Raw genomic sequence first — 15880 nt, 5'->3', positions numbered from 1 at the left:
TTAACTACTTCATTCGCAAAAGGTTCGCAGCGCAGTACGTGCAGACATAGATTATACTCGGCACCTTTCAGTCCGTTAACATCATTCTCTCTCTTAACATTCAGCACCTGCAAGACGTGCAGCCGTTATCGCTGGTGGCATGCAAATTAGATCACTTCGCAAAACTCGCGCGCCCGCAGGCGCCAGACGTTGAGTCCAATAGGCGTAAACGTCAGCGCACTGGACGCCCAAAAGCCCGACGCTGCCATCCTTCCAGCATCCTCCTCGCGCGGTACAACCTCGCCGCTTTCCTCTCGAATCAAGCCGAGCCAACCGCTGTCCGAAAGAGAAGAGAAACACCGCGCACGAAGAAGAAGGGGCAAAACTTCAGAACCCATTACGCCTTCACCATCTCCAGCGTGTCCCCAAACTAACATCGACGTAGGGGGCGAAGCCCAGAAGGGGCCCGACGTCCCAAAAGGACTTGTTTTCCATCTTTTGTCATCAACGTCGTCGCAGTGGTCCACTCCTTCCCTCTCTCTTCCATCACTCTATACTTCTTCGCAGACGAAGTGAAGAGAGGAGGAAAGAAGTCGTGAAGGGATCAGAGAACATGGTAGCGTGCCTGCGTTTAGGCCGCGAGACTTTCGCAAAACAAGACAAATTAACGCTTTGCCCCAAACGAGAACGGCCGCACTCTGTTCTCCTCTCCTTTTATTTTTATTGTTTTACGCCCTCTGCGGCACAAGCGCCGAAGAAGTGTGGCTGTCGGCGGGTCAGCCATCGAGCCAACCAAGCATCCAGCCATCCAGGCACGGGGGCCAAAGCGAGCCAGCCAGCAAGCCAAGGAAGCCACCATCGCCCGGCCGGCGGTCTCCGCAGGGCGGTATCCGCTATACGGTCGGGCGCCGTTAACAATGGAGCCCCCGTGGACGACAACGCGTTGCGGCCGAAAGAGTTTTCGGCCTGCGGTGTACAGAAGCCCCAGAGTGAGAGCGCGCTCGCTCGCGACGTTATTTATGGTCGGCGCCGACGCCTACACCCCCCTCCCTACAGCCTTCTTTTCCGGCAGCATTGCAGTCCGCCAAAGCTTGCTTCGCTGCCTGCTAGTGTTGTAATTTTCTAAATGGTCAGCCTAATATTTTATTTAGCGCACGTGGAAACTGTTTGCTTTTTTTCTGCAGAAATGCACCGCCTTTTCCCGACGGGCTCGCCACGATCAACGGCGCGTTCAACCAACGCTCCTCGTCTCATATTTGCTTCGTGCCCCGGTGTTCGCGACGAGTATAGCGTTATTCCTCGCTTCCCGCTATAGTCGCAGGGCCCTTGATAGGCGATCCTGAAAGGTGCGGGAATAATAGGCCACGCGCACCACCTCCCCACCTCCCTTCTCCTTTTCGACCATTCTTTGTTGGCCTATGCTGTTTAAAAGTGTATCTTTCTGTGGCGCTTTCAGTTTACCCGTCACCAGGGCGAAAACAAAAGCCACCGCACAATAACAGCGGCGTCTAAGGGACCACAGTGTTGCACTGTTGCCTGTTTAGAAATCTGCTAGGGGGTGCGCTGCGACAATAGCGCGCTGGGAGACTTTGACAAACAGAAGGGAGCAAAACATGGCCTTCTGCACATAACTTCGACCGCTAAGGCTGCGTCATACCGTGCATGCGAGGGTGCTGTGAGTTTCGTGACTTCCGCGGCGGCAATGCTGGCGAGTGCACAGATGCATTATGGTTAACTGCATTATGGTTGATGCATTATGGTTAACCATATGCATTATGGTTAACTCAACTAGCTACATGTTCTTAGTTTGATACACAATGAATATAAAGTTCAATGACCGTTAATGTTTCCCACTTGGCAGCCTAAAGATTGCTCCGCAAAGCTTGTACAGTTTATACGGTAAAAGACCACGCGTGGATAGTTCTTTTCTGAAGAGCAAACAATCGTTAGAACATTATAGAAAGTTGTGTAAGTTGGCTCCTAAACGACTTGACATCATCAGGAATAAGTAGACATTCTTTTATATAAAAAAAAGATTTATAATTGTGCAGTAACTATCTTTAAGTAATGTGTTTGAATCTGTGTGATTGTGCGTTGCAAGGTTTATTCTGTTCTATGAAACGCTTCAGACGTATTCTTGCGATCATGCTTACTTATTTGATTGCATTAGGATGTTGTTTATATATATATATATATATATATATATATATATATATATATATATATATATATATATATATATATATATATATATATATATATATATATATATATATATATATATATATATATATATATATATATATATATATATATATAACACATCTCATGCTTTGCCTTTTTTGGAATACCCGCGTCGGCAATTCAGCGGCTATATCGCTCAGTATATGACATAGCAGATTCGACACCAGGTACGGTAATCGCACTTTGATAGAAGTGGAACGCAAAAACGCTCATGCACTTAGATATATAGGTGTACGCGTTGACTAAGACCAAGTGGCCGAAATTGTCTGGAAGGGCCCCGCTATGGCGTGCCGCATAATCATAGTGCGGTTTCAGCAAGTAATACCCTAACATCTAATTTCTTTTTTCTAACGAATGCGAACTTGTTTATTTAGTGTCTAATAACATCTGCGTGATTACATGAAGCCCTTTCTTGTCCTGTCGCTCATTCATATCGGTAGCGTCTTGTTCGGCATCACAAGTATGAACAAACGAGCCCAACAAGTACATATACATTGACCGTTCAAGCTGATGTACAAAAAGCTTTTAAAGCGAATGGCTTTCTTCAGTTTTCTTCTTTTTTTTCGTCTGTTTTCACGGTCGGTGAACGTATTTCGCATTCAGTCCACACTGTGACGTTTACTGTTCTTCTACGGACAGAAAACGTCAAGTTAGCGTTACTTAATATTTCTCAGGAAGCTAAGCAACTGCGACGGTTTCCGCTTGGTCTCGTCACGTTAACCAACGAGACGCGACGCCTGCGGGGCCGTGCACTGGCGGCGTTCTTCGTCACGCCAGCGTTGTGAGAGGCCTGGTACTGTTGCCGGACCGCTGTTTCTTTTTACCCAGAAGTTGCTTTGCGTACTACGTCGCGCGCCGGCATGTTGCACCCGCGTATTGTTAGACCATCGTCCCAGAAGGTTGAGCGGAAAGCTAAACCTTCTTATCGCACGGTGAGTTCCTCCTTCGAGCGAAAGTGGCCGTTTATATGGTCGCCTAATGATGAAGTTCTGAACTTGATCATCAGTCATATATTTTTCTTCTTCTTCTTCTTCTTCTTCTTCTTCTTCTTCTTCTTCTTCTTCTTATTATTATTATTATTATTATTATTATTATTAGTAGTAGTAGTAGTAGTAGTAGTAGTAGTAGTAGTAGTAGTAGTAGTAGTAGTAGTAGTAGTAGTAGTAGTAGTAGTAGTAGTAGTAGTAGTAGTAGTAGTAGTAAAGTCGTAAAGCAGCCTACAGCGCGATTGGTAATAACGACACGATGACGACGTCCGGATGATGACAAAGACGATGTCAAAGCACCTGAAGTGTTTTAGTAAAAAATATTACTAGGGAGAACTCCCGCAGGAACTGCAAGCATGGCGGTTCAGCCAGCAATGAATGATGGACAGTACATACATATTTGCTGACACTTTGTCCTCGTGGCTTCAAACGGCTTTGTGACTTTGTACAGTGATCGCATTCAACAAAACAATTATAGTGCGTTATAAATGCGATAATTCACCAGTTATTACGCATGTCTGCAGAGGTTAATTGCCTCCACACGTTCAAAAAATTGCCAGTGCCTGAAACTCCTGAAACATGAAACGTAATGCATAACAAGGCAGGTAAAGCTCAAATAAAGCGCCTTAAGACGTCGCCTTACCAACTTGTTTGGATGCAGACAGTTCCGTAATACATACCACCAGAAAAACGCCGCAAGCACGAACATCAGGCGAGTTAGTGTACTAACGTTCATTCATTTGGTAGCGGAAAGATTTCAGCGCCATGCAGAGTTCCGTCTATAGTAACTTTTGCAGGAGACCACTCAATGGTTTTGGTATTACGCACGATATAGTGAATCAGCGCAGCTTACTGCTCGCGATGGTTTCGCATTTGCCACACACTGAATGGAAATGCGAAAAAATAAGATTGTATTCAAATTTACCGCTGATTGGTGTATTTTATGGATTATTTGGTGTCTTATCTTAAGTCTTATGTTACGCGGCTTCTGCGATATCCAAGAAACATCTCTGTACTCAACCTTGGCCGCTATTTTGTAGCGATGCCTTATGCCTTATTCCATGCTTTTCTTATCATCCACCACACACGGCCGCCTGATCCCGTTGATAATGTGGGCAGACCGTCGCTCTGACCACTGGCCAAGCGCGAAAAGCCTGAAAAAGCATAGAATCGGAAAAGGCACCGCTACAAAATACCGGCCCTTGTCTTACACAAACATACTAAGTATGTACATTCGCACGGCGCTTCTTTATTATTAGCGTTTAGCTTGCATTGGCTCTGTGAGCTCTGTATCATCTCTCGTGTATTGGCTCTTTATATGGATGTAGCGTCCTTGGAAATGTGACAATCACTGGACATGACTGTGATAGCTTCTACGTTATAATTATTACTAGTACGTTTACATTGCTTAAGATCTTCACTGTTTTAGTGCAGAATAACCATCGTTCAGCTCGCTAAGGAGCTACGTTTTCTGTTTCCAAATCCAGTACCTTTTCAGCTGTTTCTTTGTTTGTTTGTTTGTTTTTGCTCTCTTTCTCCGCTCGCAATCTTCCCGCGTGGAACCGAGAGAACCTTACGCTCCCTTGCAGAAAAAACTCATACAGCTCTGTTTTCTTAGGCACATCTTTTTTTTTCGCTTGCCGTTTACGAGGCGCGGCATCAAATTGGCTACAGACGCGGCGATTTCGCGCCGCAAACTGACGCTCTCAGAGGCAGGAACCACTGCATTTCAATGGAACGCGGATACGAAACAGCGCGTACAATATATATACATATATATATATACGCCTCAGCATTAACAGCTGTGCCCACCAATCCCGAAGAAGAGGCACGAACGCGCTCGTTTATACGTGCGGAGTATATATACGAGCACGGGGGAAGAGCGCCGCGTCGACAAGGCCTTTTCATGGCGCGGCGCCCCGTCGTCATCGTCTTCGTCGTCATCTTCCCCAGAGCGGAGCCTCGTCGAGCGCAAGCGAAGCGGTGTTAACGCGCGCGCGCGCTGCCGACACATAAAAGCAAGCCGCCTGCGCCCGTATCAGAGTGGCCCAGACGCGCACTCCGCCGTCGGTCCCAGTCGCTGTGGGTTTCCGATGGTGCAGCGCAGCCGAGTTCTGCAGTATACGCGGGAAATAGGACGCGAACGGTCGCCACTTCCAGAGCGGAATGAACTCCGACGAGGCGCTTCGCGTTATGTATAGGCGTAGCCGAGAGGGGAAGCGATCGCTTCTTCTATATATACGGAGAGGTTACAAATCGGGTGGCGGGCGGTTCACTTGCGGTTTGGCGCGCGCGGTATATGTATACACTTTGCGCGACATCCACCGACGCTTGAGAGAGCGTGGGCGGCATTGCGTATAGCAGCTCTATTCGCGACTCGTGGCGGTTTTGATGAGGCGAAGCTCGGACGTGACGCCTGTCGTGCAGAGCACTCTGCACGGGCGTCTACGCATGGTTATCTAAAAAAAGGGTTTCCGGAGCGTCTGCTGTTTGGCGCCGTCAAGGAAAGGAGCGAAAACTCCGCGGCAAAATTTCTGTGCAAGATGACATCCCGCCGGAACCACTCGAAGATTGTGGTCCTTTATTTTGTCCAATGTGCCACGGTTTATCCATTCCGTCTGAAACGTATCTTCCCAGATAAGCATCAAGATGACACGTGCAAATTGTGCCAGGAAGGACCAGCAACACTCAAACACATGCTGTGGGAGTGCAATGTAGTTATAGGAAGGATGGCAGTTACTCCAAAGACCCTGTCGTCGAGGTGGGCCGCCACTCTGCGCAGCTCAGACCTCGGAATCCAGACGTGGGCAGTCCAGCAAACCCGTCAGGTGGCGTTGAGGCCGGGCCTTGGCGTTCCCCCGTGGGAGACCTGAGCCTGGGTCGCGTTAAACCTTGCCGAACGTACAAGAAAGTTGTATCCATCCATCCACCCATGTGCGGTTCACTGCGAATCATCCGGTTTCGGTTTTCTTTCTTTTTCTTTGTTTGCTTGCTTCTTTACCAAGAGTTCAATCACATAAAGTTTGGACTGCGTCGGCGCATGCGAAATTTCCTTTTCTACACTATAGCGGTCAATTCACCTTTCTTTTTTGCTTACCTGCAGAGACAGAACGTTCTATCAACGTACCAGTCTTTTACGTGGAGCTCCTTGCTATCTAAAATAAGCTCGTTGTAGATTAATAACGCAGGAACCACAGCAACGTTGTCGTCACGAAACCGCAACCAATTCTATCATCTGCCATAGAAATGAGTCGACAGCTCGCGCAAATTTCAAGCTCCAGGCAAAAATGTAACAACAGAGACACATACAAAATTTTAACCGAGCAAATTCTTTCTGCTTCATTCTGTTTAACTTGCCTCGCCTACATTTTAAACGGCTGCGCGCAAGTGGCGCGCAAGATTCTCACCAGCGTGACTCCTTCCTCTGCATAAGGGATGCCCTGAGGTGACCGTCACTTATCATCATTACCCCCGCCGCGACTCGACTTTCCTAAAGGCATGAGAGAGAGAGAATGGGCAAGGCTGGAGGGCGGGCATGCCCCCGAGTCAGCGACGCTAATTTGCCACTTTAAACTTTCGCCAAATGGGCGGTTCTGCCGTCGCAAGCGACGTTGTTTGGAGGGGAAAAAAAAGAAGAAACGAAGAGAAATTTAGGGCACAATAAAGAAAGAGGACAGCGGAAAGTTCTCTCACGATTTAATACAGCGCGCTTGTATTTTCTCTTTTGCCACTGGGCACAACCTCGCGTCCTCCTTTCCCCTTTTCTCTCTCGGTTTCCCCCTAATTCCTTTTATATGCCTCCGGCGTTTTCGGCCTGGGTTCGTGTAAGGAAAAGGAAGAGAAGAAGGTATAGCACGAGAGACGAGCGAAGTGCGGCAAGAACGTCTAGGCCAGGCGAATACGACGGCGAGGGCTACGCGACGAGCCAGCGCTGGGCTCTGCGCGCGATGTCGCTGCAGAGAGACAGCAGCGATGCAAGCAGCGGGATCCCCTTAATGGTTGCACCGGAGAATGGGGAAAAAACAGAGGGGGAAGGGGCATGAAAGGGGAAGGAGGGTTGTAGCAGCAGTGTGCACGCGTCTCCAAACTCTGGCAACATTGCGCGTTCCTGCGTTAGCGGAAGTGCTTTTCCCGTTCGCCTGGAATGCAACGAAGTGGATGGTTAGCTAGCGTGCGCGTGCGAGCAGCGGTCGGACTATGAGCAGGCTGGACAGAGTAGTACCTACACGGCAATCCGGCTGAAAAGTTCTCGCAGGCAAAAAAAAAAAATGTATAGAGAATGAAAAGACCAACAAAATCTACCGCGCGATGAGAGCACGTGCGCTTGGGAAAAGTTACACGCTAACGGAGACGGACCTACTCATTAGCACAGAGCTTCAGCCGCTTCTGTATACAGAGTGCGCTGCGACTTAAGTGTATCCCCGGGTCCCCTTTCTCGACCACCGCCGTATATGGACCGTCGCGAGCTGGCATGGAGCAATCTTTCTTGCCAACCCTAGCGGGCACCGGAAAGAGATACTCACCAGCTTGACACTGAAGCAGCATGGTCTCAGTGGAAAGAATGAATGGGATAGGTAGAGGGAAAAAAGGAGGCACTTGATACACAGACATCTTAGGAGACTTGCCGGACTGCGCGGTGCGTATCGGAGAAACGGCGTAACGAGGGTGAGAAAGAGGGAGGGAGTGCATTTGTCTTGGTTTGCGCGTAGGCGCACGCGCCACTACGCGCGGGAAATGTCGGAACCGCCGACACGTGGACGAGATTTCTTGGCAGTGTGTAAATGGCTACAGTTCGCGCCTTCTCCTTTTCCTCGTGCTTACGCTGTTCAGTTAGAGTTACGTTAACACATTCCAGCGAGTGCTTACGAATGTTAATATCTTTAGCAAACGAAGAAGTGCCTGTACTCGCTCGCGCATATGCGTTGGTAAGAACTAGCCCGTTGCATTTCAACACGGCATATATATGTAATCAAGTAAATATAGGACAACAAGAGCAGAAGGCAAGCCTCACTACGGCAGCATTGTTTCCACAAGAGCGTATTTCTTTGTCGAAACACTTGGAGGAAGTAGACGCAGGCAGTGACAAAAATGAGTCTATTTATCTAAATGTTAGTGCCGGCCTAAGCTGGCATTCCTTCTCGTTGTTTCATGTTTCTTGCGCAAGCTTAACTTCAACATGTCATTTCATATGTCGTCAAGTTGAACCTGTGCGAAGAATACTTGGTCGCGATAGTGATATTTAAATGAACACAGCCTCGAAAATCAGCCGTTATCGCTTGCGAACATGTCACTCGACGATTATAAGTGGCACAAACTGATAACTATGCGCGTCGACTAGCTTCTTATTATAGATGGATCTCTTAAGCTTTACAAAGTTTTCATTCATTCATTCATTTATTCATTCATTCATTCCGGGAAGAAGACGCTCTACGCATTGATTGAGACTTTGGGGTCCTGATCGCGGAGATATTATGTCGTCTGAGCTACAACTTTCTGGTGCCTTGCACCCACCTGCAGGCGTATTAAGCCGGATGGCCAAGTGAAGATAGATCATCCGCCTACAATAATAATTCAACTGTGCCTTAAAGGCGACCAAGTAGACCAGCTAGCGTTTGATTAAACAGTGTAGGGCTTAGTACATCACCTTGGGTAACCTCGTGGCAGCTGTAACGCTTTGTATTAGAGCCAACCTTTGTGCTAACCAAGAAAGACCTTAGAGAGACAAACAGAGAGAGAAAGACTGAGAAAAATAAAAGTGAATCAAGCGAATCCTCCCACTACCCACACCTACCACTTGCAGAGCATCGGTGATGGATTCGGGTGGGAGTATGTCGTACGCCCCTTTCACGTCGAGGAATAAAGCAGTAGAGAGAAGCTTACAGCCTTTTTGGTGCTCTACGAACGTTAGCGGGTCAATGACATTAGACAGCTTTAGTACTACGTACGTTGCACACGTAAGAGCACTGTGTTCTGTATAATACGCATTTGTAGAACGCAACACGAATGGTACGCGCTGCGTACGTGGCCGCCGCATACGCATGCATTCCATTCTTGCGCGCGTATAGATGGTTCGAGGGTTGGGGGCTGCTCGCACTACGGCGCTCGTACACATCGACCGACGACAACTTTCTGTGGCAGCACAGCCAAAGCAACGCGCACGCGCTCACACATTTAGAACTCCTGCTCCTGAATTACTACGTCAAGTAGTGCAAACCTGTTGTTGGTGGTTTACAGGATCAGGGAAACCAGACATGGATACTGGAAAGGCAAAAAACTAGGAACAGCATGGAACGGAAATCCTTTTTTTAAGCAAGCTTTTTATTTGCTGTGCAATAAATATTGAACACAATAAAAAATGCCCAACCCTTCCAGGCACGTTCCCAGGTTTTTTCTTCTTTTTTTTAGGGAGGGGGGCCCAACTCAAGGCAACCTTTTTATACAAATGAAGGGGGGGGGGTACATATACAAGTACGAATGTGAATAACGCCCACCATTCGCCATAAAGACGCGTAAACCCACAAAAGAGAAATGAAATAAGGTTTATCTCACAGGTACGCCTGTGAGGTACGCCTGTGAGATACGCCTTTCCTTTCCTTGGCAAACACGAAACCACATGAAATGGACTTGCGCAGGGAAGAAACGCAGGAAGAACACTGCCAAGAATAAGTAAAAAAGCGAAAGTGTAAAATAACGATTACTATAGTAGAATACAACTTTAAAAAAACAGCAGTTGGCAGCCAATGCATACGGACCGCGCAGAGTTGTGTTACTGCGCCAGCCAATCACATAAGCAAACAATATCGTCGTCATGCGGTCTTTTCAAAATGGCGCCATACTTGATACCTCCGGAGCGCGCCTGCTGTTCCTGAAGAGTCCTTTCATTGGCGGAAGCAATGAGGTGTACAACAGACACGGACAAAGTGTATGTAATCTAAGCATATGACTCGTCAAAAGTCTGTGGTGCAGTTCATTTCCCGGCTGAACCCGTTTTACTCATGAAACTTCCCTACCAAGTGAAGTGAAACTTCACAATAAATAGTTGCAGCGAAGCAAGCATTTTATTTCAGTTCAATGAAGAATTAGGCTCTCGCTATTCCGCTATAACAGGCGAGGGAAAACGTATAAAATTACGCGCTAATAATTTTATTTTTGTGGTTACCGCCTTATTGGGGTAACATAAAAGTTTGAAGTACGAGTTATTTGCAGCCTCGCGGAGGAACAGTGGCTGGCGGTTATGAGGGCATGGGCGGCGCTTCACTGCAGACTTCAGTTGTATCCGACTATAGTAGCGTTTCTTCAATTAGCTCTGGACGAATTATAGAGAAATATATATTTGTGGAACAATCACAGTTCTTTTGGATCCCTCGCTTACTGCTCTAGCAAGTGTCCAAACCGACTCGTGTTGTTATTTGGAAAGTTGTGTAACGATGTGTGGTCACCAGCCCCGTACAATCACGTAGAGTGCAGAACGCTGCGGTTCTAGACGGACGGCGCCCATCGCGGAAAGTTAGAAAAACACCTAAATTAGCACAGAAAAAAAGTGTATACGTCAGGTGGCTCGACCGATAACTATAGAAGCGTAATTAATAACACATAAAATTGTTCTCCACTTCTGGTGGCATTTTCTCTACTTCCTTTTTAAATAAAATATGTTGATCCATAAATATTTTCATAAAGAACAGTTAAATTTGTTAATTTTGGCTTTTCCTTCCCGCTTGGCTGTTGACTTGGCTCTCTCCCTTAGTAGATCACTTAATTTCTCAACTCTTTGCGACTCTTGTTTCCAGTTGCCAATTTTGCACGATAAGTGCGGTACGATTAGAAAAAGAAAAACAGACAAAGTGACGGGTGACAGTCATATTGCTTGCGAGCTTAAGGGTTATTGCAGGTTTTAATGATGGACGCAGTTTCGCATTATTTTGTTTTCCACGGTATCTGACGCATATCGCGGGTATATGGTTCCGAGGATCTGCCAGCGTCGCGGCGAGCCGTCACTCGAGGAAATAATGAAGCAAAAGGAAAAGTTAAACGCGACTGGCGTTTTCTCCGGCCGCAACTCGTTCCACGAGCATACGGACCAGCCAACCACGAACCGAATTCCTTTCCTGGTCCCTGGATCAGTCTAAACAATGAAAGTTGAACTAACGAAGCAACAGTGATGTGTGGGACCATTTCAATAGATGGTGACAACTGAACGCATCTCGAGTTAATCGCGCGGGCGCCGAATCGACGAGAAAACTGGCCTTGAGATGCCGATAACTATACCGCCATCCAAAAGGAGTGATAAAGAAAGTAAAATGTTGACTGCTGAATAGCTGTCAAGTCTCAACATCGATTTGGCGGTGCTTTAGGAATGTGTGTGAGGGCTTGTGGCGTGGGCGAAGAGGGGTGGGGTATGCCGCTTAATTTCGGGAGGGGGAGGCTAGGCCCGGGCCCCCCCCCCCGGGTACCCCCCTGGGTACGTGCGTGAACCCTTCACCTACCGAAAAATGGGGGTAAGCGAAGCTTGTCCTGCATGCGCCTGACGTTCGTCACGGTTAAATAACACACAGGTAGCAGTGCCGGTTTCCTTCAGCCTCCCCCTCTTTCAGCTCGGGATCTTGTTGCTGTCGGACTGTCTCGGCTCGGTCGGCTCTAACGGCTGGATCGGCGCACCGACGGCAAGCCTTTTCACGGGCGAGTTTCCGCCGCTGTTCGTCGAACGCTGCCCGTTCCTCGGGGGAACGCACAACGCGTGGCCGTCCCATCCGTTTTCCGAGACTGAACGGAACAGAAACGAAGCCGGCACAGCGCGCGCGATACCCTTCCCTGCCCTTTCCCTTCCCAGCGGAAACGAAACGGCTCTGATTGGTCGCGCGCGTGGCATAAGCGTGCGCCTATCAGCAGGAATTCTTGCTACTGACTCACCACGAAGCGGAATGCCCGGAAGGGAGCCCACAGGTCAGATGGGGGGCGCGCGGGTGGTGCATCGGCTTCGTAGCCTTCGCTGCGCTGCCAAACAAAGTCATCACCGGGCACAATTCTAGTTTGATCGGGACAGCGCGAGACTCTTTGTCTTCGCCACATGGCGGATACTGTGTCGCAATCTTGTTGGGGATACGGCTAACGCGTTTGGACTGGCTCGGCTTGGCTGTAGCCAACAAGTGCTTTTATTCTTATCTTCAAGGTGGCGCAGCAGGTTTGCGAACGTTCACGTACGTGGGAAATCTCATGTACTAAAGCCCCTGTAGTGCCACCAGCTGCCACCTTCCGCAAATCACTTGCGTGCTGCGCACGTATGTCATGGCGCAATACTAAAATTCTTATTAGAAATCGACGAAAGGCAACACCAGAAACCTCCAAGGACATCTGCGCAGACATTGCAGTATTAAAGGTACCGATCAATCGTCCTCTCTATCACCTTGCTCAGATAACTGGCCTGTGTGATCGGGCGACATGATGACATTTCCAAAGGGTACTTGCCAGGCTTCAGAAGTGGAACTAGGCGACTGCTCTTCCAACCGAGGGACAACTGTTGTTGTGGATGGTAGCCCTAAGCGTTTAATAGCAATATCAAGTGAAGATTGGTGCTAGACTCCCTAGGCGCGTTCATGTGACATTGAGACCCTCATAAAAAGAAAGGCTCGCTAATTCCGCTTGCAGTGTGCCCTAAGAGCTGCATAGCATCTTCAATGCATATTATTTCAATGTAATGAAGCACTTCATCTTCAACAACCATTGTGTCATTTCCGCTGCACACCCGCCGCGGTCGCTTAATGGCTATGGTGTTGGGCTTCTAAGTACGAGGTCGTGGGATCGAATCCCGGCCACGGCGGCCGCATTTCTATGGAGGCGAAATGTGAAACCACACGTGTGCTTAGATTTAAGTGCACGTGAAAGAACCCTAGTTGATCTAAATTTCCGGAGTCCCCAACTGCGGTGTACCTCGTAATCAGAAAATAGTTTTGGCACGTAAAACACCACAATTTCCGCTGCACGTACCACAAGTTAGCACGCACATCACAAACGTTCCAACCGCGATAGCCATTTCGCTCCAGAAGATTGTCCCGATTCGTGAGAACTCTTTTCCTAATCAAACAATGATTCACATTGCGTCGCATCAACCAGCGTTGTGGCTACCAGAATTTTTATCTTCGTACAAAGTACCTATTACAGGTGTTGAATGCACTTTTTTATCTCACTTTTCTAAAAATTATCATCTTTGCTGAAGATTGTTAACACAAAGAATCTTTTCGGAGCTTCACTTTTTTTTTCTTGATGTTCTTTCGTTTTTTCCCCTCTTCTTTGTAACGTTAGAGCTGCTTAAAAAAAAAGAGCAAGAAATTGCTCGAGCCTCTTGAAATGCTTCGATTTCCTAAGCACAGCGTTCAAATTTTAAATAATGCGACGCAGTGCAAACTCAAGTGTTTCTATAGCGGTGCCTGCCGAACCCTTTCTTTTCCTTCCCACTTCAGAGTTCCCCGCACTTTCCTTTCGCTTTTGAACGAAAGAGTTACGTTGTCCGCGACAAAAGTCGACCCACCTCACTCCTCAACCCCCAACCTTTCACCAAGCGCATTATTTGCTTCATGCATCTTCCGAACCTTTTATTTTATTTTATTTTACCCTACTAGCCCGTAAGCCCTTGTTTTCTTAGCTGTCAGCTTCACCAGCAGCGGCTGAGCCAGCGAACGGAGCGATTCCTTTTTGTGCTCTTTGCTAAGCAAAACTGTCGCTCGTGTCGCTTAAAGACCGCCCGCGCGAGGGGATCACTGTTCGGTTTGTGTGGCCTCCTCCGTGAAGCTTGTGTCCTTGGTAACTATGTAAAAGTAGATGCACTGTTCTATATATTGTGCGAAAAAAAGATAAAAGAAAAAAAGAAACGAAGAAGCTACGAAGAGGGTGCGCTTGTTTCGGGAGATTATCATCCTTAAAAAAGACGCCAAATCCTCTCTCCATGCACTTTTTTGTACCAAATCTTTGGTCCTTTCTTATTCCCGCTCGCATGACGGACTCTTTTCTTGAGGTAATTGGTAGACTCAAACGGCGCATGGGGGCTCTGCCTTACCATATCAGTGACGACAACATGGGGCGAACGCACTCACTGAGCATGAGACATTTTTTCCCGCTGTCTGTTGTGTGGCAACGGTTACGGAAATTTAACCTGTAATGAGGGTATCCGTGCATCCTGTGCTCATGCGTTAAAGGTGAGACATTCGCAGGCACTGACTCGGCTGGCGCGACTGTTGTATGTAACCACCGAGCGCTTAGAATAAATGGAAACTATCCTCCCGAATCTATGTTGAAAATCGCTGCGTCACTTCGTTATTCCTTTACAGGCGCTCTAATACCAAAACTATTCCAACCTGTTTTTATTCCAATTTTCTGACGCCAAGCTTACACAACCACTGACGCAAGCATTGGGTGGTAACCCGCAGCGTTGTTTGAAAAGCCCAATCAAACGCGCTCCTCGTTTATATGATGTCACTCTCTTTTGCTTTCAAAGCGAGTAGCATTGCCAACATTCAGAAGTTTTACTTATGTAATTCGTTGAGAAGAGGCGAGGAGCATGCTCAAGTGGAGAAAGGTTCGATGGGGCCGAGCCAGTGCAGTGAAAGTAGATAGCCGGAGGAGGAGAGTGGTGCCGGCGTCTGCGATTGGTCCACTTCCCCTCACTCAGCTTGCAGTAGCTGGTCGAAAAACGCAATAGCATGCAACGGAAGGTTAAAAATGCCGTCAAAAGGGATCCTCAGCACAGTATAGTTGGCAGAGCGATGTCGTATACGCGCCGAAAGGTCTCGATAACCTTATACTGCCAGGCAAAATCTTTTATTATACGCAAATAAATTTATGCTCCCTGGCAGCACTGAGTAGCCCGTGCCACAGTGATAGGCGGGTAGCCATCTTCAATTCCTTTAGTAACGGGGCAGTCTCCGGCTATTCAGAAAATCTTTAACTTTTCTCCGGCACCTTAATGCTTCTTTAATGTTTACACTTCACTTTGACGTGGTGAATTTTTGTGATGTGGCATGACAGAAAGGTAAAGTGGGCGCAGCCCGGAAACGTTTGACCAATAGCAATTGGTCAAACGACGTCTTTTTCGGGAAGGGCGAGAAAGGTGTCAAATCAGAAATTATTATTTTTCTTTCGTCTGGTCTAATCATGCATAATCACTGTGCACATATCATAGCAGATGGGGTCTTTTCGCGGTTTTCGTGACGTCGCATGACACACAGGCGCAGTCGGTGGCGGCTCGAAAATTTTTTGACCGATCGTGGAGGGCTGATTGCAGGATTGGAATAGAAATGTTGGAACTAGGTTTACGTTATAGCGCCCCAGGTGATACAGATAATCGATGGACGCCAACCGTGGCGCCAACTGGTTGCTATAGAATTTCATTTGTTCTTTCTGTATTAGCTTACTTCGTGCTCTGATGCTTTCTGCCAAACTAAGCTGGCAAAGAATTAAAAGCAAAGCGGATTGGGGGACCACCTTGAGATATTTTTATTTGTTACCCAGACAAGGATGTACTACTGAACAATGAATTATAGCTCTTAGTCGGCCATCTGGACACCTACTTCACATAGACGTGAAAATTTAGGCTTTTAGGGGCAACTGAGGATGCCATGCGTCGCGTTATTGCAGACAGCTGCACTTGTGTTTCGATATGACGCTGCAGCGATGCTTTCAAC

The sequence above is a fragment of the Dermacentor albipictus genome, chromosome 3 (assembly GCF_038994185.2).
Source record: "Dermacentor albipictus isolate Rhodes 1998 colony chromosome 3, USDA_Dalb.pri_finalv2, whole genome shotgun sequence".
NCBI lineage: Eukaryota > Metazoa > Arthropoda > Arachnida > Ixodida > Ixodidae > Dermacentor > Dermacentor albipictus.
This window is presented reverse-complemented; position numbering follows the sequence as displayed.